At 45.5% G+C, this 21961-nt stretch overlaps 1 long non-coding RNA gene across 2 annotated transcripts in view; it reads right to left on the bottom strand.

The window, feature by feature from the left end:
• Positions 1 to 460: 460 nt before the first annotated feature.
• LOC103887975 overlaps positions 461 to 21961 on the bottom strand; it is a 44187-nt gene continuing 22686 nt past the window's right edge. Inside the window, exon 5 of one of the 2 annotated variants that reach the window (XR_004179102.1) lies at positions 461 to 744. This is a non-coding gene — a long non-coding RNA (uncharacterized LOC103887975). Of the gene's footprint in view, positions 745 to 20675; positions 20869 to 21961 lie in introns of those variants that run through there. The other variant, XR_001891805.3, reaches the window with a different exon arrangement.

Genomic DNA, 21961 nt, shown 5'->3' with positions numbered 1-21961 from the left:
GGTCATCCTGTGCATTGCAAGATTCAGTTTAGCAGCATCTCTGGCCTCTACCCACTAGATGCCAGTAGCACCCCCCACCACCAGTTGTGACAATCAAAAACCTCTCCAGACAGTGCCAAACATCCGCTAGAACACAGAACATTTCCATCCCCCAGAAGGTTCCCTCTGGCCCCTTCCCAAAACAAGATAACCACTATTCTGACCTTTATCACCCTTAGTTTTGTCTATTCTTAGACTCCACATAAATGTCATCATACATAATGAACTCTTTTTTTTTTTTTTTTTTTCTTTTTTGAAACAGAGTCTCACTCTGTCACCCAGGCTGGAGGGCAGAGGCATGATTTTGGCTCACTGCAACCTCCGCTCCCTTGTTGAAGGGATTCTCCTGCCTCAGCCTCCCGAGTAGCTGGGATTACAGGTGCCCGCCACCACACCTGGCTAATTTTTTTATTTTTTGTAGGGACATGGACTCACCATGTTGGCCAGGCTGGTCTCAAATCCCTGACCTCAAATGATCCACCCACCTCAGCTTCTCAAAGTGCTGTGATGACAGGCGTAAACCATTGCATCCGGCATGAACTTGTGTATTTGGCTTCTCGCACTCAAATAATGCTTCTCAGACTGAGTCACGTTGAATGCCCCAGTAATTCTTTCCTGGCTATGGTTGAGTTGAATTCCATTCTGGGACCATCCATCATTTGTTTACCCTCTTCTTGTTGGGCACTTGGTTGTTTCCAGTTTGGACTATTATGAAACAAACTTCTATGAACATTCTGGAACAAGTTTTTTTTTTTTTTTTTTTTTGAGACGGAATCTTGCCCTGTCGCCCAGGCTGGAGTGCAATAGTGTGATCTCAGATCACTGCAACCTCCACCTCCTGGGTTCGAGCAATTCTCTTGCCTCAGCCTCCTGAGTAGCTGGGACTACAGGCATGCACCACCATGCCCAGCTAATTTTTTCCTTAGGTGATCCGCCCACCTCGGGCTCCCAAAATGCTGGGATTACAGGTGTGAGTCACCGCACCTGGCCTGGAACAAGTATTTTTATGGACATGGGCACACATTTCTCTTAACCCCAAAGTGGAATTACTGGGTCAGCAGTAGGTAAATGTCAAACTTTGTTAGGCATTGTAGTTAACCTATATTATTTTTAAGACATATTTATTTTTATTTTTTATTTTTTGAGACAGAGTTTCACTCTTGTTGCCCAGGCTGGAGTGCGATGGTGCGATCTCGGCTCACTGCAACCTCTGCCTCTCGGGTTCAAGCGATTCTCCTGACTCGGGCTCCCGAGTAGCTGGGATTACAAGCATGCACCACTACGCCTGGCTAGCATTTATTTATTTTTTAGAGGGTCTTGCTATGTTGCCCAGGATGGTCTCAAACTCCTGACCTGAAGTGATCCGCCTGCTTCAGCCTCCCAAGGTGCTAGGATTATGAGTGTGATCCACCACACCCGGACTTCTCCTTGTACCCTTTCCTTCACCCTTCTTCAGAGGTAACTACTCTGAGCCTTTCTGCTCTGTCCTTCTAGAACATTCTTTCTATTTAGGGAGCTAGTTTATAGCAGTTAAGAGCTTAATGTGGCCTTGGGCACATGTATGAACTCTCTGTGTCTTCCTCATTCCTAAAAAAGGCATTTTGTTTGTTTGTTTGTTTTTTGTGACAGTCTCACTGTGTCGCCCAGGCTGGACTGCAGTGGCATGATTTCAGCTAATTGCAAACTCCTCCTCCTGTTTCAAGTGATTCTCTCACCTCTGCCTCCTGAGTAGCTGGGACTACAGGCAGGCGCCACCACACCCGGCTAATTTTTGTATTTTTAGTAGAGACGGGGTTTTGCCATGTTGTCCAGGTTGGTCTTGAACTCATGACCTCAGGTTATCCACCCACCCGGCCTCCCAAAGTGCTGGGAGTATAGGCGTGAGCCCTTTCATCTGGCCTGTTTGTGTTTTTTTGCACATTTCTATCTGCTGTGGTTTGACTGTCCCCTTGAACATTCATGTTGAAACTTAACACCCAGTGTGGCAGTACTAAGAGGTTCTGCCTTTAAGAAGTGATTGGGCTGGGCCCAGTGGCTCACACCTGTAATCCCAGCACTTTGGGAGGCCGAGGCTGGCAGATCACCTGAGGTCAGGAGTTCAAGACCAGCCTGACCAACATGGTGAAACCCTCATCTCTACTAAAAATACAAAATTAGCCAGGCATGATGATGTGTGCCTGTAATCCCAGCTACTGGGGAGGTTGAGGCAGAAGAATTGCTTGAACCAAGGAGGCTGGAGGTTGCAGTGAACCAAGACCGTGCCACTGCACTCCAGCCTGAGTGACAGAGTGAGACTCTGCATCAAAAAAAAAAAAATCCGAAGTGATTGTGTCATGAAAGTTCTCATGAATGGATTCATCCATTCATGAATTAATAGGTTAAAGGGTTAATGGGTAAATGGATTAATGAGTTGTCACAGAGTGGGACTTGTGCCTTTAGAAGAAGAGAGACCTGAGGTAGCATGCTCAGGCCCCTCTTCATGGAATGCCCTGTGCTTCTCTGGGTCTCTGCAAAGAGTCCCCAGCAGCACGAAGGCACTCATCAGATGCAGCCCTCCGAGCCTGGGACTTCTCAGCCTCCATAACTTTAAGAAATAATTCCTCATATATGTACCTACTATGTACCCACATAAATTAAAAATTAAAAAAGAAATAACTCCTTTTATTTATAAATTACCAAGTTTTATGTATTCTGTTATTTCTGCTATAAACAACCAAAAACAGACTTAAGACGATATTATTGAATCTTCCAGAAAGGTCACTTCTGTATAAATTAAGGGAAGACTGTACTTTCTTTTGTTTGGAACATTACCAAAACTTGTTCACTGCTTTAGAAAATCATGTCATTTCTGGCAATGCAACTCAATAAAACTCAAGGGAGTTTTCATCACCAGTAATCACCCCTGTGTGGGTCCACATTCAAGGCTGTCCCCTCACAGTGAATGTGCACACCTGACCTCTCCGATGCGTCCTCAGTTAGATGGGGCTGAACACACTCATACCAAAATCTCTGTGTTAGGGCATCATATGGTGGGGGGGGACGGTTCAATGACTAAAGGAAGAAGGGGAGAAGAGATGCTGAACAGACATTAAGAAGAGTTGGCCAAGACAGGCAGATAGCCTGAGCTCAGGAGTTCGAAACCAGCCTGGGCAACATGGTGAAAACCCATCTCTACTAAAAATACAAAAAAAATTAGCCGGGTGTGGGCGGCATACGCCTGTAGTCCCCACTACTCAGGAGGCTGAGGCAGGAGAATTACTTGAACCCAGGAGGCGGAGGTTGCAGTGAGCTGAGATCCACTGCATTCCAGCCTGGGTGAAAGAGTGAGACTCCGTCTCCAGAAAAAAAGAAGAAGAAGAGTTGGACTTGCTGTAATTATTCCCATTTCATAGGCAGCTAATGCAAGGCATAGAGAGATTCAAGTGGTTGAGGAGAGGAGGAGGCAGACTCAAACCCAGTTACCACCACAACTTACTTACTGCCTATGTTAGTCAGGGTTCTCCAGGGAGACAGAACCAGTAGAATAGATAGATGATAGATAGATAGATAGATAGATAGATAGATAGATAGATAGATAGATAGATAGATAGATAGACAGACAGACAATATATTAATAGATAGATTGCTAGAAGATAGATCGCTTCTCGGCCTTTTGGCTAAAATCAAGTGTAGATTGATAGATGATAGATAAGTGATAGATAATAGATGATAAATAGATGATAGGTATATAGGTACATAAATAGATGACAGGTAGATAGATGATAAACAGATGATAGGCAGATAGAGCAATAGATTGATTTATAATAGATAAATAATAGGAATAGATTAATAGATGATAGATTGATAGATAATAGATTAATAGATGATAGATAATAGATTGATAGATCATAGATGAGACAGGTGATATATACTAGATGGTAGGTAGATAGATAGATAGATAGATAATAAATAGATAAATAGATGATAGGTAACGCCCATAATCCCACCACTTTGGGAGGCTGAGATGGACAGATCACCTGAGGGCAGGAATTCGAGAACAGCCCGGGCAACATGGTGAAACCTCATCTCTACTAAAAATACAAAAATTAGCTGGGCGTGGTGGCATGTACCTGTAGTCCCAGCTACTTGGGAGGCCGAGGCAAGAGAATTACTTGAGCCCAGAAGGCAGAGGTTGCAGTGAGGCAAGATCACACTACTGCACTCCAGCTGGGCAGCAGGTGGGGCCATCTCAAAAAACAAAAACAAAACATAGTATGGAGCAGATAATAGGTAGGTGTGTAGATAGATAGATAGATAGATAGATAGATAGATAGATAGATAGATAGATAGATAGATATGAATAGGAAGAGATTTATTACAGGGATTGATTCAAAGGATTATGGAGGTGGAAAAGCCCCACTATCTGCCATCGGCAAGCTGGAGGCCCGAGAAAGCTGGTGATGCAGTTCCAGTTCCAATCTGAAAGCCTGAGAACCAAGGGAGCCAACAGCATCCGTCCTGGTCCAAGTCAGAAGACCTGAGATGTCCAAGGGCAGGAGAAGGTGGATGTCTCAGCTGAAACAGAGGAAGAATTCACCCTTCCTCTGCCTTTTTCTTCCATTGAGGCCCTCAAGGATTGGGTGATGCCCATGCACGCTGGCAAGCAAGGTTCTTCTTTACTCAGTCTATTGTTTCAATGCTAACCCCTTCTGGAAACGCCCCCCTGGAAATGTTTTACCAGCTACCTGGGCATCCCTTAGCCAGTAAATTAACTATAACACTGCCTATGTGCCACATAATTTTCTGGCAACAGTTCTCATAAATTGCTGAAAAATTGCATTGATAAATAAAGGTAAACACAGGCTCTACTGTTCCTTGTGTTCTCTGACACAGCATCCAGTCGCTGGATGTCAGGGAGTGAGTCCCAATGTTACAGGGTACAGAGAGTTCAGCAAAGAAATGCTCTCAGCTGGGAAATTTGAATATATCAAATACCTGCATATTTGATGACATTAGGAATTATTGTTAACTTTTTTTTTTTTTTTTTTTGGAGACAGAGTCTTGCTCTGTCACCCAGGCTGGAGTGCAGTGGCACAATCTCGGCTCACTGCAATCTCCACCTCCCAGGTTCAAGCAGTTCTCCTGCCTCAGCCTCCTGAGTAGCTGGGATTACAGGCACACACCAGCACACCCAGCTCCTGAGGCCAACCTCGGCCTCCCAAAGCACTGGGATTACAGGCATGAGCGATCGTGCTCGGCCATTGTTAACTTTTAAAATGTATGCTATTAGAATTGTGATTATGACCAAAGTCAAGTCTTTATTTTTTAGAGATACACACGGAAGCATCCACAGAGTGGTGTGATAACTGAGATTTGTATCCAAGTAATCCAAGCAGCAGGGAAGAGAGTGGAGAGAAAGATGAAGCAGGATTGCCCCTAAATTGCTCATTATCAGTATTGTTTTTATGTTTTCATTTTTCTTTTAGAGATGGGATCTTGCTTTGTTGCCCAGGCTGGAGTGCAGTGGTGGGATCATAGCTCATTGCAGCTTCCAACTTTTGGGCTCAAGTGATCCCCATTCTGCTTCAGCCTCCTAAGTAGCTGAGACTACAGGTGTGTGTCACCACGCCCAGTTGATTTATTTATTTTATTTATTTTTTATTTTTTTTTTGAGATGGTGTGCACCCAGGCTGGAATGCAGTGGCGCAATCTTGGCTCACTGCAACCTCTGCCTCCCAGGGTCAAGTGATCTTCCTACCTCAGCCTCCCAAGTAGCTGGGACCACAGACGTGCACCACCACACCTCGCTAATTTTTGTATTTTGGGTAGAGATGGGGTCTCACCATGTTGCCCAGGCTGGTCTCAAACTCCTGAGCTCAAGTAATCCACCTGCCTCGATCTCCTAAAGTGCTGTGATTACAGGCATGAGCCACAGTGCCCAGCCCACCCAGCTAATTTTTAAATTTTTTGTAGAGACAGGGTCTCGCCATGTTTCCCAGGCTGGTCTTTAACCCCTGGGCTCAAATTATCCTCCTGCCTCAGCCTACCAAAGCACTGGGATTGTAGACGTGAGGTACTGTGCCCAGTTGAGCTGATAATTGTAGAAACCGGATAATGGACAAGGGAGTTGAATTTTCTCTCCTTTTGTGTGTTTGATTTTTTTCATAATAAAATAATAATCATCAATAAAGGAAAGCTCCTGCTAAAATTTTTCACTTTTTTTTTCTTTCTTTTTTCTTCTTTTTTTTTTTGTTGAGACAAAGTCTTGCTCTGTCACCCAGGCTGGAGTGTAGTGGCATGATCTCGGCTCACTGCCACCTCTGCCTCCCAGGTTCAAATGATTCTCCTGCCTCAACCTCCCAAGTAGCTGGGATTACAGGCGTGTGCCACCACACCTGGCTAATTTTTGTGTTTTTAGTAGACATGGGGTTTCACCATGTTGGTCACGCTGGTCTGGAACTCCTGACCTCAAATGATCCACCTGCCTCAGCCTCCCAAAGTGCTGGGATTACAGGCCTGAGCCACTGCGCCCAGCCTTATTTTTTGATTTAAGTCTGTAAAGCTGACTTCTCCATAAAAGGCATTCTAATTCCTATCTATTGATAGAAAGCCAAGGTTAACAATCTATACACCATGTATGAAATTAGAAGTAGGTGAATTAAAGCTATCCAGTCATGAACTGCTTTTACTCTTGCTCAGAGTTCATCTTGATGGCTTCCTAATTCCCTGAAGACTGTCAGATGAGGCAGAGAACAATATCTCCCAAAAGTTTTTGTGGTATCTGAAGAAAGTGACTCATTGGAAACTCAAAGTCAGGGCCTGTGGGTTACTTATAATGATAGTTAACGCTTACATAACAGTGACTGCATGCCCATCTCTCTTGTTAGTACTTGACAGATATTAACCCATTTAATTTTTATCAATCTCAGTAAAGAGGTACTATTATTAAGCCTATTTTACAGATAAGGAAACAAAAGCATAGAGCATTTAAATGACTTGTCCAAGGTCTCATAGCTAGTAAGAGGTGGGGCCAGGATTTGAATGCAGGCAAACAGATTCCATGACTACATTCTGCAATATGGTTTCGACCATCTCCGTATTATTTTGGTAAAGCATCTCTGACAGTTTGCTGAGCATCAGGTAACAGCGAATTGGGGGTAGGTTGGGGAAAACAGTAAAGATTAGTGTTCAGGCCAGGCGCGGTGGCTCAAGCCTGTAATCCCAGCACTTTGGGAGGCCGAGATGGGTGGATCACGAGGTCAGGAGATCGAGACCATCCTGGCTAACATGGTGAAACCCCGTCTCTACTAAAAAAATACAAAAAACTAGCCGGGCGTGGTGGCAGGCGCCTGTACTCCCAGCTACTCGGGAGGCTGAGGCAGGAGAATGGTGTAAACCCGGGAGGTGGAGCTTGCAGTGAACTGAGATCCGGCCACTGCACTCCAGCCTGGGCGACAGAGCGAGACTCCATCTCAAAAAAAAAAAAAAAAAAAAAAGATCAGTGTTCATTCTGTGCTAACCTGAAGTATTCCTAGAAATAGCAGATAACCAAGGCCTGCGCGGTGGCTCATACCTGTCATCCCAGCACGTTGGGAGGCTGAGGCAGGTGGATTACTTGAGGTCAGGAGTTGGAGAGCAGCCTGGCCAACACAGTGAAACCCCTGTCTCTACTAAAAATACAAAAATTAGCTGGATGTGGTGGCCCGTGCCTGTAGTCCCAGCTACTCGGGAGGCTGAGGCAGGAGAATCACTGGAACCCAGGAAGCAGAGGTTGCAGTGAGCCGAGATCGCACCACTGCATTCCAGCCTGGGTGACAAAGCAAGACGCTGTCTCAAAAAAAAAAAAAAAAAGAAAAGAAATAGCGGAAATTTTACATTATTTATCTCCCCTAGGAAAGTTATAATAATAAAGTAGCCACCATTTAGGGAACCACTGCTGTGAATAAGCTGCTTTGCTCACAGAAAAATACACTACGATAATCTCAGTTGCCATCAATAAATATTCTGTGTACCAGGCTCTGTTCTAGGCACTGAGGATACAGCGCTGAAAACACCAACGTGATTTAAACCCACGTGGAGCTTCCTGGGACCTGCACTGATCAACATAGTGGAGCAGAAGAGACGCTGCACACGTCTAGAGCTTATACCTTGAAAAACTTTGCAACTTCCATTTTCACTCTTTTGGAACTCTGCCCTGAGACCATCACACCAGAAGAAACCCTGAAAGAAAACCCACAGAATGAGAGAGACTTAGCCACCTGGCTGTCCCGGCTGAGCCTTCAGCCACATGCAGCTTCATGAGCGAACCCAGGTGAGACCAACAGAAGGGCCATACAACCACCCAAAAACTCATAAGAAATAATAGGCCGGGCCCAGTGGCTCACGCCAGGAATCCCAGCACTTTCAGAGGCTGAGATGGGCAGATCCCTTGAGTCCACGCCAGGCATAGTGGCTCACACCTGTAATCCCAGCACTTCGGCAGATTGAGGCAGGCAGATCACTTGAGGTCAGGAGTTTAAGACCAGCCTGGCTAACGAGGTGAAAACTTGTCTCTACTAAAAACACAAAAATTAGCCGGGCGTGATGGTGCACGCCTGTAATCCCAGCTACTTGGGAGGCTGAGGCAGGAGAGTCACTTGAGCCTGGGAGGTGGAGGTTGCAGTGAGCTGAGATGATGCCACTGCACTCCAGCCTGGGCGACAGAACGAGACTCCATCTCAGGGGTTGGGGGGAGATCCCTTGAGTCCAGGAGTTAGAGGCAGCCTAGGCAACACGGTGAAACCCCGCCTCCACGAAAAATTAGTTGGGCATGGTGGCACAGGCCTGTAGCCCCAGCTACTGGGGAGGCTAAGGTGGGAGGATCGCTTGAGACCGGGAGGTGGAGGTTGCAGTGAGTTGAGATCACACCACTGCACTCCAGCCTGGGTGACAGAGAGACACCCCATCTCAAAAAATAAATAAATAAATAGTGGCCATTGATTGTGTCAAACAAATTCCCAACACATCATTCAGTGTCCAACTTGGGGTGGGGGTGTGTTTTTTTTGGGGGGGGGACCTAATTTATCTCAGATCACAGAGATTCAAACCGAGATCAAAAGAGCTGGTGGTTGGTTGTTGTTTTTGAAAACTCACAGCTAGACCCTCAAAAGTTAATAAATGCAACAGGACCTAAAACTTAGCTTTGTTTTTCTTGGTGTGTTACGAAAGAATACAAGAAAAAAATTGCATTTCATCACTCCTGTGGCTTAAGAAGAAAGCGACCAAACAAGTCAATTAACTTGTAAGTGAGGGCCCAGTCACGTGGTGGAGAGACTTTCTTGCCACGCATAATCACTTACAGAGGAGTGGAGTCAATAACAGCCAAAGATTTCACCTGATAATTGTCAACATGTTTACACCATTACAGTATGCAAACAGGACTTTATCTTCAGCTCCAAGCACATCAAAACTGCTGTTTTAATTCCAGCAGCTTATGCTTTCAAAGGAGTATTGAGTGAAGGCATACAGGGATGGGCTGAAATCTACACCTTCCCCCGGGCAGATCAGCAAACCTTTCCGCTGGGCTGAGTCCAGCTTCTGAACTTTTGTACAAAATCTGTAACATCCACTGTCACAAAAAACTGAAGACCTGTCTTAGGAGCAGGGATGGATCCAGGTTTTGTGGTACCTGAAGCTTAGACAATTTGGGGGAGCCTTCTTTAAAACAAATACAAAATTTTAAGTACAAAATTAGGTCTAAAAGTGAATGTTTAGGCCAGGTGCAGTGGCTCATGCCTGTAATCCCAGCACCTTGGGAGGCCGAGGTGGAAAGACGGAATGAGGCCAGGGGTTTGAGATTAGCCTGGGCAACATGTGAGACCCTGTCTCTATAAAATATTTTTTTTTTTTTGAGACTGAGTCTCGCTCTGTCGCCCAGGCTGGAGTGCAGTGGCCGGATCTCAGCTCACTGCAAGCTCCATCTCCCCGGTTTACGCCATTCTCCTGCCTCAGCCTCCCAAGTAGCTGGGACCACAGGCGCCCGCCACCTCTCCCGGCTAGTGTTTTGTATTTTTTTAGTAGAGACGGGGTTTCACTGTGTTAGCCAGGATGGTCTTGATCTCCTGACCTCGTGATCCGCCCATCTCGGCCTCCCAAAGTGCTGGGATTACAGGCTTGAGCCACCACGCCCAGCCGACTAAAGATTTTTAAAAATTAGCCAGGTGTGGTGGCATGTGCCTATAGTCCTAGCCACTCAGGAGCTGAGGCGGGAGGATCGCTTGAGCCCAGAAAGTTGACACTGCAGTGAGCCGCGATTGCACCATTGCATTCCAGCCTGGGAGACAGAGTGAGTCCGTGTTTCCTCTTTCAAAAACATAAATAAAAAAGAAGAAGAAGAAAGAAAAGAAGAAGGAAGAAGGAGGAGGAGGACGAGGAGAGAAAGAGGAGGAGGAGAAGGAAAAAGGTGAATATTTAAAGTGAGAACAGGGCCAGATGCAGTGACTCACACCTGTAATCCCAGCACTTTGGGAGGCCAAGGCAGGCAGATAGCTTGAGCTCAGGAGTTCGAGACCAGCCTGGCCAACATAGTAAAACCCTGTCTCTACTAAAAATATACACACACAAAAAATTTAGCCAAGTGTGGCAGTGTGCACCTGTAGTCCCAGCTACTTGTCGGGGGCTGAGGTGGGAGGATCACTTGAGCCCAGGAGGTTGAGGCTGCAGTGAGCCAAGATCGTGCCACTGGACTCCAGCTTGGGTGACGAAGTGAGATCCTGTCTCAAAAAAATAAATAAAATAAAATAAGAAATCACAAAAAAGTCATGGGGCCGTGTTAGCCAGACTCCAAAATGCCCTCCAGTGACCCAACGATCCTTTGCTCCTGGTGTGCCCACCTCGTGAAGTGCCCTCCTGTATTGCACCAGGGTGGTCTGTGTGACAGGTACCATTTGGCAGAAGTGATGGTGCATCATGACAATACCGCTTCTGTCTTCTTGTTTTTTTCTCTCTCTCTCTTTTTTTTTTTTTTTGAGATGGAGTCTTACTCTGTTGCCCAGGCTAAAATGCAGTGGCACCATCTTGGCTCACTGCAACCTCCGTCTTCTAGGTTCAAGTGATTCTTGTGCCTCAGCCTCCCGAGTAGCTGTGATTACAGGCATGCACCACCATGCCTGGCTAATTTTTGTATTTTTAGTACAGATGGAGTTCACCATGTTGGCCAGCCTGCTCTCAAACTCTTGACCTCAAGTGATCTGCTCACTTCAGCCTCCCAAAGTGCTGGGATTACAGTTGTGAGCCACCACACCAAGCCCCTCTCTCTTTCTTAAAACTTCTCTCTTGGTTTCTCTCTCTCTCGCTTAGTGAGGGAGCCAGCTTCCATGTTATGAGGGACTGAAACCTTCTGACCACAACCACATGAACAAGCTCAGAAACAGATCCTCCGGCCCCAAAGAGGCTTCCAGCAGCTGCAGCCCAGCCAACAGCATGACTGTAAACAGGGGACATACCCTGAGGCAGAACCACCCAGCAAAGCCACTCCTGGATTCCTGGCTCACAGAAACTGTTAAATAAATGTTTATTGGTTTAAGCTGCTAAATTTTGAGGCAATTTGTTACACGGCAATAGATAGCTAATACAGTGGCCTTCAGAGACTCATGTTCCTGTCTTCTGAGATGGTTTAAGTCATTATTTATTTACTTACTTACTTATTTTTCTAGACGAGATCTTGCTCTGTCTCCCAGGCTGGAATGCAGTGACTCAATCACGGCTCACTACAGCCTCAAACTCCCGGGCTCAGAAGATCCTCCCACCCCAGTTTCCTGGGCAACTGGGACTACAGGCACGTGCCACTGAGCCCAGCTTTAAGTATTTTTCCAGAAGCCTTCACATACAAACGCTTTCTCTTTGCACCCTGGCTTCCATCCCCACTGAAAACTCCTTCCAATGTCCAGCACTACTGAATCTCTGCTTCCTAGAGGTGTGTGGAACACCGAGTAGGAACTCAAGCTATATTTGTTGAATACATGGATATATAAGAGCCTTGCAAGAGTGGTATTTCATCCTTATTTTTTAGATCAGGAAATGGAAACTCAGAGACATTAAGTAACTAGCTTAAGATCACACAGCTGGAGATCGACTAAGTCTTAATTCCTCAATGGAAAGTTTTTAGAACCTGTAGTGTCAATTTCTTTGATGCTTTCCATAGGACCAAGTACATACTAAATGCTTAATGCAGATTGACTGAAAAAGTTAAGTGTGAGATGGGTGTGGTGGCTCACACCTGTAATCCCAGCACTTTGAGAGACTGGGTGGTTGGATGGCTTGAGCCTAGGAGCTCAAGAACAGCCTGGGCAACATACTAAGACCCCATTTCTGCTAAACAGTGTGGTGGCTTATGCTGCACCTGTGGTCCCAGTTACTTGGGAGCCTGAGGTGGGAGGATCACTTAAGCCAGGTAGGTCAAGGCTATGGTTAGCTGTGATTGTGCCACTGCCCTCTAGCCTCAGTAAGACCCTGTCTCTAAAAAAAAAAAAAAAAATTAAGTGAATAGCATGGCACGTCTTTATCTAGTTAGGTAAATGTCTCTTTAATATAGAAACAAGAGGCTGGGCACGGTAGTTGATGCCTGTAATCCAGCACTTTGGGAGGCCAAGGCGGGCAGATCACTTGAGGCTAGGAGTTGGAGACCAGCCTGGCCAATATGGCAAAACCCTGTCTCTACTAAAAATTAAAAAAATTAGCCAAGCATAATGGTGCACACCTGTAGTCCCAGCTACTTGGGAGACTGAGGCAGGAGAATTGCTTGAACCCAGGAGGTGGAGGTTGCAGTGAGCCAAGATCGCAGCGCTGCACTCCAGCCTGGGTGACAAAGCAAGACTCTGTCTCAAAAAATATATATATATATATGTATATATATATACACACACATAAATATATATATACACACACATGTATATATATGTGTATATATACATATATATGTATGTATGTATGTGTGCATATATACATATATATGTATGTATGTGTGTATATATATGTGTGTGTATATATAATGTAAACAGGAACCCCATGGTGGGGTGGTGGCGGGGGCAGAGAAAATAATGTGTTATTATACTTTCTTTCTCACAAACAGTAATGGAGCAGTGGCAGTATTTTATGAAAAAAAAAAAAAACTGACAAAACCACTTCAAAAGTGTCCAGACACTAAAATTTAAAATAATAAAGGGTTTGTATTTCATTTCATGAACAATATTAAAAAGTTAATTTTGTTGGTTTTAAAAGCCTGTGTACAACCAATTAATTTGTGGTTCATGCCCTCTCTTTTGAACAATAACAACATCTCCAGATTGACGCACATAGTTAGGGGTCTAGCCACCCAAGAGTAACCATGGGCAATCCTGGGATGGCACTTTCTTCCCTTCAAACGGTCACTGGAGTTGGTCAAGGTCAAAAGTTAACCAAGTGTTCCAGCAGCCTGGGGGTTGTGGTGAATCGCGTGAGTGCCCTGCTTTCCTTTGAACCCTCCAATTCTCTGAAATTGCAATGATTTAGAAGGAGTGCGGAGATTCTAATTAGGCCATGTGAAATTTAATTTCATAGTGGTGAAATTTGCAAGGTCTTCTAAATGTGTACGGAATAAACATGAAGTCTTTGAAAATTCATGGACTTGTTGGTTGAGTTATTCACAAAAGTCTCTTCAACTCCAAGCACAAAGTCTGGGACATATTAGGTGGTCAATAAATTAATAAAGTTGACATGAATGGGAGTTAATTGGATATCTAAATGAGAATCGATCAGTCAGTATTTCCAGAAACTCCATCTCTTTTATCAGCAAGGCCTCTGGACTCTGCTGTCTGGTCACAAGGATTTCATTCTCCTCTTTGCCTAGGAGAGTCAATATCTATTGACTCCAAATATCTGTTCCCCTCTTCTCTGGAAATAAGTCCTTAATTTATTTCTAGGATTCTATCCCTCCCATCCCTAATCCATGTGTTTTGTTTTGGTTTGGAAGACAGGGTCTAGCTCTTTCACCAAGGCTGGAGTGCAGTGGCACGATCATAGTTCACTGCAGCCTTGAACTACCCGGTTCAAGCAATCCTCCCACTTCAGCTTCCTGAGTAGCTGGGACTACAGGCACATGCCACCACACCTGGTTAATTAATTTAATTTTTTTTTTTTTTTGAAACAGGGTCTTAGTATGTTGCCCAAGCTGGTCTTGAACTCCTGGGCTCAAGCAGTCTGCTTGCCTTGACCTCCCAAAGTGTTGAGATTCCCGGCATGAGCCACCAAACCTGGTCCCCATGTGTTTTGGAGAGCTGATTCCACTCCTGGCTCCAGAGATGAGCACGTACCTGAACATGACTAACCAGTGTGCTCCATTCCTCTGGCCACATTCATTAGAACAGAGACACATGACCTAAGTTGATCCATTCAGGGCCAATCCCCTCTCCTTTTAAAAAATAAACTATAAGCAAGGCACAGCAGCTCACGCCTATAATCCCAGCATTTTGGGAGGCTGAGGTGGGTGGATCACCTGAGGTCAGGAGTTCGAGACCAGCCTGGCCAACATGGCAAAACCGCATCTCTACTAAAAGTACAAATAAATTAGCTGGGCATGGGGGTGGGTGCCTATAATCCCAGCTACTTAGGAGGCTGAGGCAGGAGAATCACTTGAACCCAGGAGGTGGAGGTTGCAGTGAGCCCAGATTGTGCCCCTGCACTCCAGCCTGGGCAACAAGAGCGAAACTCCATCTCAAGAAATAAATTAATTAATTAAAATTAAATTTTAAGCTGGGCACGGTGGCTCATGCCTGTAATCCCAGCACTTTGGGAGGCTGAGGCGAGCGGATAACGAGGTCAGGAGATCAAGACCATCCTGGCTAATATGGTGAAACCCCATCTCTACTAAAAATACAAAAAAATTAGCCGGGTATGGTGGTGGGCACCTGTAGTCCCAGCTACTCGGGAGGCTGAGGCAGGAGAATGGCGTGAACCCTGGAGGCGGAGCTTGCAGTGAGCCAAGATTGCACCACTGTACTCCAGCCTGGGCGACAGAGCGAGACTCCATCTCAAAAAAAAAAAAAAAAAAAAAAAAAAATACCAGTATGGGCCGGGCGCCATGGCTCACACCTGTAATCCCAGCACTTTGGGAGGCAGAGGCAGGTGGATCATTTGAGGTCAGGAGTTCAAGACCAGCCTGGCCAACATGGTGAAACCCCGTCTTTACTAAAAATACAAAAATAAGCCAGGCGTGGTGGCCCACACCTGTAATCCCAGCTACTTGGGAGGCTGAGGCAGGAGAATCACTTGAGCCTGGGAGGCAGAAGTTGCAGTGAGCAGAGATCATGCCACTGTCCTCCAGTCTGGGTGACAGAGTGAGATCCTGTCTCAAATAAATAAATAAATATACTGGGTGCCATGGCTCACACCTGTAATCCCAGCCTTTTGGGAGGCCGAGGCAGGTGGATCACCTGAGGTTGTGAGTTTGAGACCAGCCTGGCCAACATGGTGAAACCCCGTCTCTACTAAAAATACAAAAATTAACTGGGCATGGTAGTGCATGCCTGTAATCCCAGCGACTTGGGAGGCTGAGGCAGGAGAATCGCTTGAACCCGGGAGGCAGAGGTTGCAGTGAGCAGAGATCACGTCACTGCACTCGAGCCTAGGCAACAGAGTGAGACTCCATCTCGAAATAAATAAATAAATACAATAAAAAAATATGGAGAGTTCCCATATACCCAGTCTCTTCACATGCACAGCCTCCCTGACTATCAACATCCTGAACCAGAGTGGTATATTTGTCAAAATTCATGAACCCTCATGACCCCTCATTATGAATTAACGTCCATGGTTTACATTAGGGTTCACTCTTGGTGTTATGCAGTTCTATAGGTTTTGACAAATGTATAGTAAAACGTAAGCACATTATGGTATCAGACAGAATCGTTTCATTGCCCTAAAAATCCTCTGTATACCACCTATTCATCTCCTCCTTCCTAACCCTTGGAAACTGCTGATATTTTGACTGTCTCCATAGTTTTGCCTTTTCCAGATGTCATATAATTGGAATCATACAGTTTGTAGCCTTTTCACATTGGCTTCTTTTCATTTGATAATAAGTATTTTAGGTTTGCTATGGCTTAAATACAGTTTGTCCCCACCCAAATTTATGTCCTGACTTTGTCCCAATGAGGTAGTGTTGGTAGGTGGTGGCTTTAAGGGGTGATTAGGTCATTAAGATGGATTAAGGTCTTTCTCATTTCCTTGAATTCTCGATCCCATGGGATTGGATTCATTAGCTCCGAAGCAGGTTGTTATAAAGCGAGACTGTGGGCCAGGCACGGTCTCATCATGCCTGTAATCCCAGCACTTTGGGAGACCGAGGAGGGTGGATCACCTGAGGTCGAGAGTTCGAGACCAGCCTGATCAATATGGTGAAACCCCCGTCTCTACTAAAAATACAAAATTAGCCGGGCTTGGTGGCACATACCTGTAATCCCAGCTACTCGGGAAGCAGGAGAATCGCTTGAACCCAGGAGGCGGAGGTTGTGGTGAGCCGAGGTCGTGCCATTGTACTCCAGCCTGGGCAACAAGAGTGAAATTCCGTCTCAAAAAAAAAAAAAAAAAAAGCAAGACTGCTTCTTGTGTTGGTCATTTTGCACATGTTTGCTTCCTCTTCTGTATCATGTTATGACACAGCACAAGGCCCTTACCAGAAGCTCAATTTTTCTTTGTTCATTCATTTTTTGGTTTGGTTTTGTTTTTTGAGTCAGAGTCTCGCTCTGTTGCCCAGGCTGGAGTGCAGTGGCGCGATCTCGGCTCACTAAATCATCTGCCTCCCGGGTTCAAGCAATTCTCCTGCCTCAGCCTCCCAAGTAGCTTGGATTACAGGCATGCCCCACCACACCTGGCTAATTTTTGTATTTTTAGTAGAGATGGTGTTTCGCCATGTTGGCCAGGATGGTCTCAAACTCCTGACCTCATATGATCTGCCCACCTTGGCCTTCCAAAGTGCTGGGATTACAGATATGAGCCACCACACCAGTCCATTCATTTGTTTTTGAGACAGGGTCTCACTCTTTCACCTGGGCTGGAATGCAGTGCCATGATCATGGCTCACTGTAGCCTTGACCTCCCGGACTCAAGCAATGCTCCCACCTCAGCTTCCTGAGTAGCTGGGACTACAGGCATGCACTACAATGTCTAGCTAATTTTTAAATTTTTTGGTAGAGACGGGGTCTCACTATGTTGCCCAGGCTGGTCTTGAACTTGTAGGCTCAAGCGATCCTCCCACCTTGGCCTCCCAAAGTGTTAGAATGAAAGGCATAAGCCACCATGCTCAGCTTGCTTGTGTTTTACAGACAGGATCTTCCTGTTACCCAAGGCACCATCACAGCTCACTGCAGCCTCAAACTCCTGGGCTCAAGCCATCGTCCCTCCTCAGCCTCCCCAGTAGCTGAGACTGCAGGCCACCATGTCCACCTAATTTTTATTTTTATTTTTATTTATTTTATTTATTTATTTATTTATTTATTTTTGAGATAGAGTCTCACTCTGTTGCCCAGGCTGGAGTGCAGTGGTGTGATCTTGGCTCACTGCAACCTGTGTCTACCAGGTTCAAGCAATTCTCCTGCCTCAGCCTCCCCAGTAGCTGGGATTACAGGCATGTGCTACAACACCCAGCTAATTTATTTGTATTTTTAGTAGAGGTGGGGTTTCACCATGTTGGCCAGGCTGGTCTCGAACTCCTGACCTCAAATGATCCCCCACCTCGGCCTCCCAAAGTGCTGGGTTTACAGGCATGAGCCACCATGCTCAGCCACTTTATTTATTTATTTTGAGATGGAGTTTCACTCTTGTCGCCCAGGCTGGAGTGCAGTGGTGAAATCTCAGCTCACTGCAACCTCTGCCTCCCAGTTGCAAGCAATTCTCCTGCCTCAGGCTCCAGAGTAGCTGGGGACTATAGGCGTGTACCACCATGCCTGGCTAATTTATTTTTTTATTTTTTTATTTTTAGACCTAGTCTCGCTCTGTCACCCAGGCTGGAGTGCAATGGCATGATCTCAGGTCACTGCAACCTCTGCCTCCCAGGTTCAAGCAATTCTCCTGCCTCAGCCTCCCTAGTAGCTGGGATTACAGGTGCGTGCTAGTACGTACTGCTAATTTTTGTATTTTTAGTAGAGACAAGTTTCACCATATTGGTCTTGAACTCCTGATCTCAGGCTCTCCACCCGCCTCAGCCTCCCAAATGCTGGAATTACAGGCATGAGCCACCATGCCCGGCCTAATTTTTGTATCTTTAGCAGAGACAGGGTTTCACCATGTTGGCCAAGATGTTCTCCATCTCCTGACCTTGTGATCCGCCCGCCTCAGCCTCCCAAAGTGCTGGGATTACAGGCGTAAGCCACTGTACCTGGCCCATTTTATTTTTATTTTTGTAGAGAAGGGGTCTCCCTATCTTGTCCAGGCTGGTCTCAAACTCCTGGCCTTAAGTGATCCTCCTGTCTCAGCCTCCTGAAGTAGTAGGATTATAGGTGCCAGCTATGGAGCCCGGCCAGAAGCTCAATTTTTAAAAGCTGAATCCCACATCCTGCAGATCTTGGACAACCCAACCTCCAGAATCTTGAGCTAAATAAACCTCTCTCCTTTATAAATTACCTAGTCTCTAGTATTCTGTTATAGTAAGGGAAAATGGACTAAGACAAGGTTTCTCCACATCTCTTTATGTTTTAGCAACTTATTTCATTTTAGCACTGGATAATTTTGTTTTGTTTTGTTTTGTTTTGTTTTGTTTTGTTTTTTGAGACGGAGTCTTGCTCTGTCATCCAGGCTGGAGTTTAGTGGTGCAGTCTTGGTTCATGGCAACCTCCACCTCCCAGGTTCAAGCAATTATCCCACCTCAGCCTCTTGATTTAGCTGGGATTACAGGTGCATGGTACTATGCCCAGCTAATTTTTTTTTTTTTTTTTTTGTATTTTTAGTAGAGAAGAGGTTTCGCCATGTTGGCCAGGCTGGTCATGAACTCCTGGCTTCAAGTGATTGGCTGGCCTTGGCCTCCCAAAGTGCTGGGATTACAGGCATGAATCACTGTGCCCGGCCAATACTGAATAATGTTCTATTGTCTGGTTGTATCATAGTTTATCCATTCACTTACTTACTGAAGGACAGCTTGGTTGCTTCCAAGTTTGGCAATGACGAATACATTTGTTACAAACATTTGTGTGCAAGTGTCTGTGTGGATGTAAGTTTCCAGTTCACTTGGGTTAAATGCCAACCAGTGCAATTGCTGGATCATGTAGGAAGAGCATTTTAGTTTTAGAAGAAATCGCCAGACTGTCTTCCAAGGTAGCTGTGCCATTTTGCATTTCCGCAGCAATGAATGAGAGCTCCTGTTGCTCAACACCTTCACCAGCATTTGGTGTTGTCATTTTTTAAAATTTTAGCCATTAGTCATTCGGCCAGGCGTGGTGGCTCACGCCTGTAATCTCAGCACTTTGGGAGGCTGAGGTGGGAGGATCACAAGTTCAGGAGATCGAGACTACCCTGGCCAACATGATGAAAACCCGTTTCTACTAAAAATACAAAAATTAGCCAGCCGTGGTGGCGGGCACCTGTAGTCCCAACTACTCAGGAGGCTGAGGCAGGAGAATTGCTTGAACCCAGGAGGCAGAGGTTGCAGTGAGCCAAGATCTCGCCATTGCACTCCAGCCTGGGCAACAGAGAAAGAAAGAGAGAGAGAGAGAGAGGAGGGAGGGAGGGAATGGAAATGGAAATGGAAATGGAAATGGAAATGGAAATGGAAATGGAAAAGGAAAAGAAAAGAAAAAATTTTAGCCATTCTAGGCCAGGCACGGTGGCTCATGCCTGTAATCTCAGCACTTTGGGAGGCTGAGGCAGTGGATTACTTGAGCTCAGGAGTTTGAGACCACCCTGGGCAACATAGAGAGACCCCCATCTCTACAAAAAATTTAAAAATTAGCCAGGCATAGTGGCATGCACCTGTAGTCCCAGCTATTCAGAAGTCTGAGGTGGGAAGCTCTATGTTGGTCAGGCTGGTCTCGAACTCCCGACCTCAGGTGATCCATCTGCCTTGGCCTGAAAAAAAAAAACAAAGAAACAAATGGGGCCTGTAATCCCAGCACTTGGGGAGGCCATGGCTGGAGGATTGCTTAAGCCCAGCCGTTTGAGACCAGCCTGGGCATCATGGCAAGAAACCATCCCTAAAAAAGTTAGCTGGGTATGGTGGCGCACACCTGTAGTCTCAGCTACTTGGGAGGATGAAATGGGAAGATTGCTTAAGCCTAAAGAAGTGGAGGCTGCAGTGAGTTATAATTGCAGCACTGCACTCCAGCCTGGATGAAAGAGCCAGACCCTGTCTGGAAAAAAAAAAAAAAAAAAAAAAAGAAAGACAGAGAGGAGAAGGGAGAGGAGAGGAGAGGAGGGAAGGGGAGGGAAGATGGTTCACAGACCCAAAACCCCACAAATGGCTCAAAATCTACAAAAATAAGATCAGCTCTTATCAGAAATGAATTTAGAACTATGAAATGACACTACTTTTTCACCTGTCAGATAGGCTAAATGAAAAAATAACCGATAATACAGCATGTAGCCAGGGCTTGAGGAACATGGCACTGTCGATCAGACTCAGCTTTGGATATAGTAACAGAGACAGGACAAATTGGTGGCTTAATGAGATAAAAGTTTATTTCTCTTCTCATGTAAAAGAAGTCTATGGATTAGTTCTCCAAGGCTGGTATGGTGGGTCCTCTTTCACCAGAAACCTTGTTGCTGTCTGTCTGCTTCATCTAGCACTCCATTCTTAAATCCACATGACTCAGGCTACTGTCTGGAATGCCATCCATCAAATCTGCATTCCTGGAAGCAGGAAGCGGGAAGGGAGAAAAGGCTTCTGGAAGCTTCCACTCATGTCAACTTACATCTCATTGGCCAGAACTTAGACATATGACTAAGCTATAAAGTGACACTACTTTTTCACCTATACCTAACTGCAAGGGAAACTGGGAAATTTAACCTTTATTCTAGGTGGCAATGTGCTAGAATAAAAATTGGAATCTGGCCAAGCACAGTGGCTCATGCCTGTCATTCCAGCCTTTTGGGAGGCTGAGACAAGAGGACCACTTGAGCCCAGGAGTTTGAGAACAGCCTGGGCAGCATAGTGAGACCCAGTTTCTACCAAAAAAAAAAAAAAAATTAGCCAGGTGTGGTGGCACGTGCCTCTGGTCCCAGCTACTTGAGAGGCTGAGGCGGGAGGATGGCTTGAGTCCAGGAGACTGCAGTGAACTGTGATTGTACCACTTCACTCCAGCCTAGGTAACACACTGAGACCCTGTCCCCCCACCAAAAAACGAGAAAAAATTGGAGTCTCTTAACACGGAGAAGGGTGAAAAATGGATGTTGGGAAAGAACTGGCCATTCCTGGATGGGTTTTTTTTACATTTTTTAATTTTTATTTATTATTTAATTTTTATTTTATTTATTTATTTACTTATTTATTTATTTTTGAGACAGAGTCTCACTATGTCATCCAGACTAGAGCACAGTGGCATGATCTTGGCTCACTGCAACCTCCACTTCCTGGGTTCAAGCGATTCTCCTGCCTCAGCCTCCCGAGTAGCTGGAACTACAGGCGCTTGCCACCACGCCTGGCTAATTTTTGTATTTTTGTAGCAATGGGGTTTCACCATGTTGGCCAGGCTGGTCTCAAACTCCTGACCTCCAGTGATCCCTCACCCTCGGCCTCCCAAAATGCTAGAATTACAGATGTGAGCCATCGCACCTCCCAGACAGTGTGTTATTCAAGTTATACAAGTGACAAAAATCACGATCAAATTGGTTATGAAGAGAGAATTCACAGACTCACCTGATAGCAAGGGTACAGTTTGTACCAGCTTCAGGTATGGATGGACCCAGAGAATAACACAGTGAGATCAGTACTGTTTCCCTATTT

Source organism: Papio anubis, chromosome 16 (genome assembly GCF_008728515.1).
Source record: "Papio anubis isolate 15944 chromosome 16, Panubis1.0, whole genome shotgun sequence".
NCBI classification, from domain to species: domain Eukaryota; kingdom Metazoa; phylum Chordata; class Mammalia; order Primates; family Cercopithecidae; genus Papio; species Papio anubis.
This window is presented reverse-complemented; position numbering and strand designations above follow the sequence as displayed.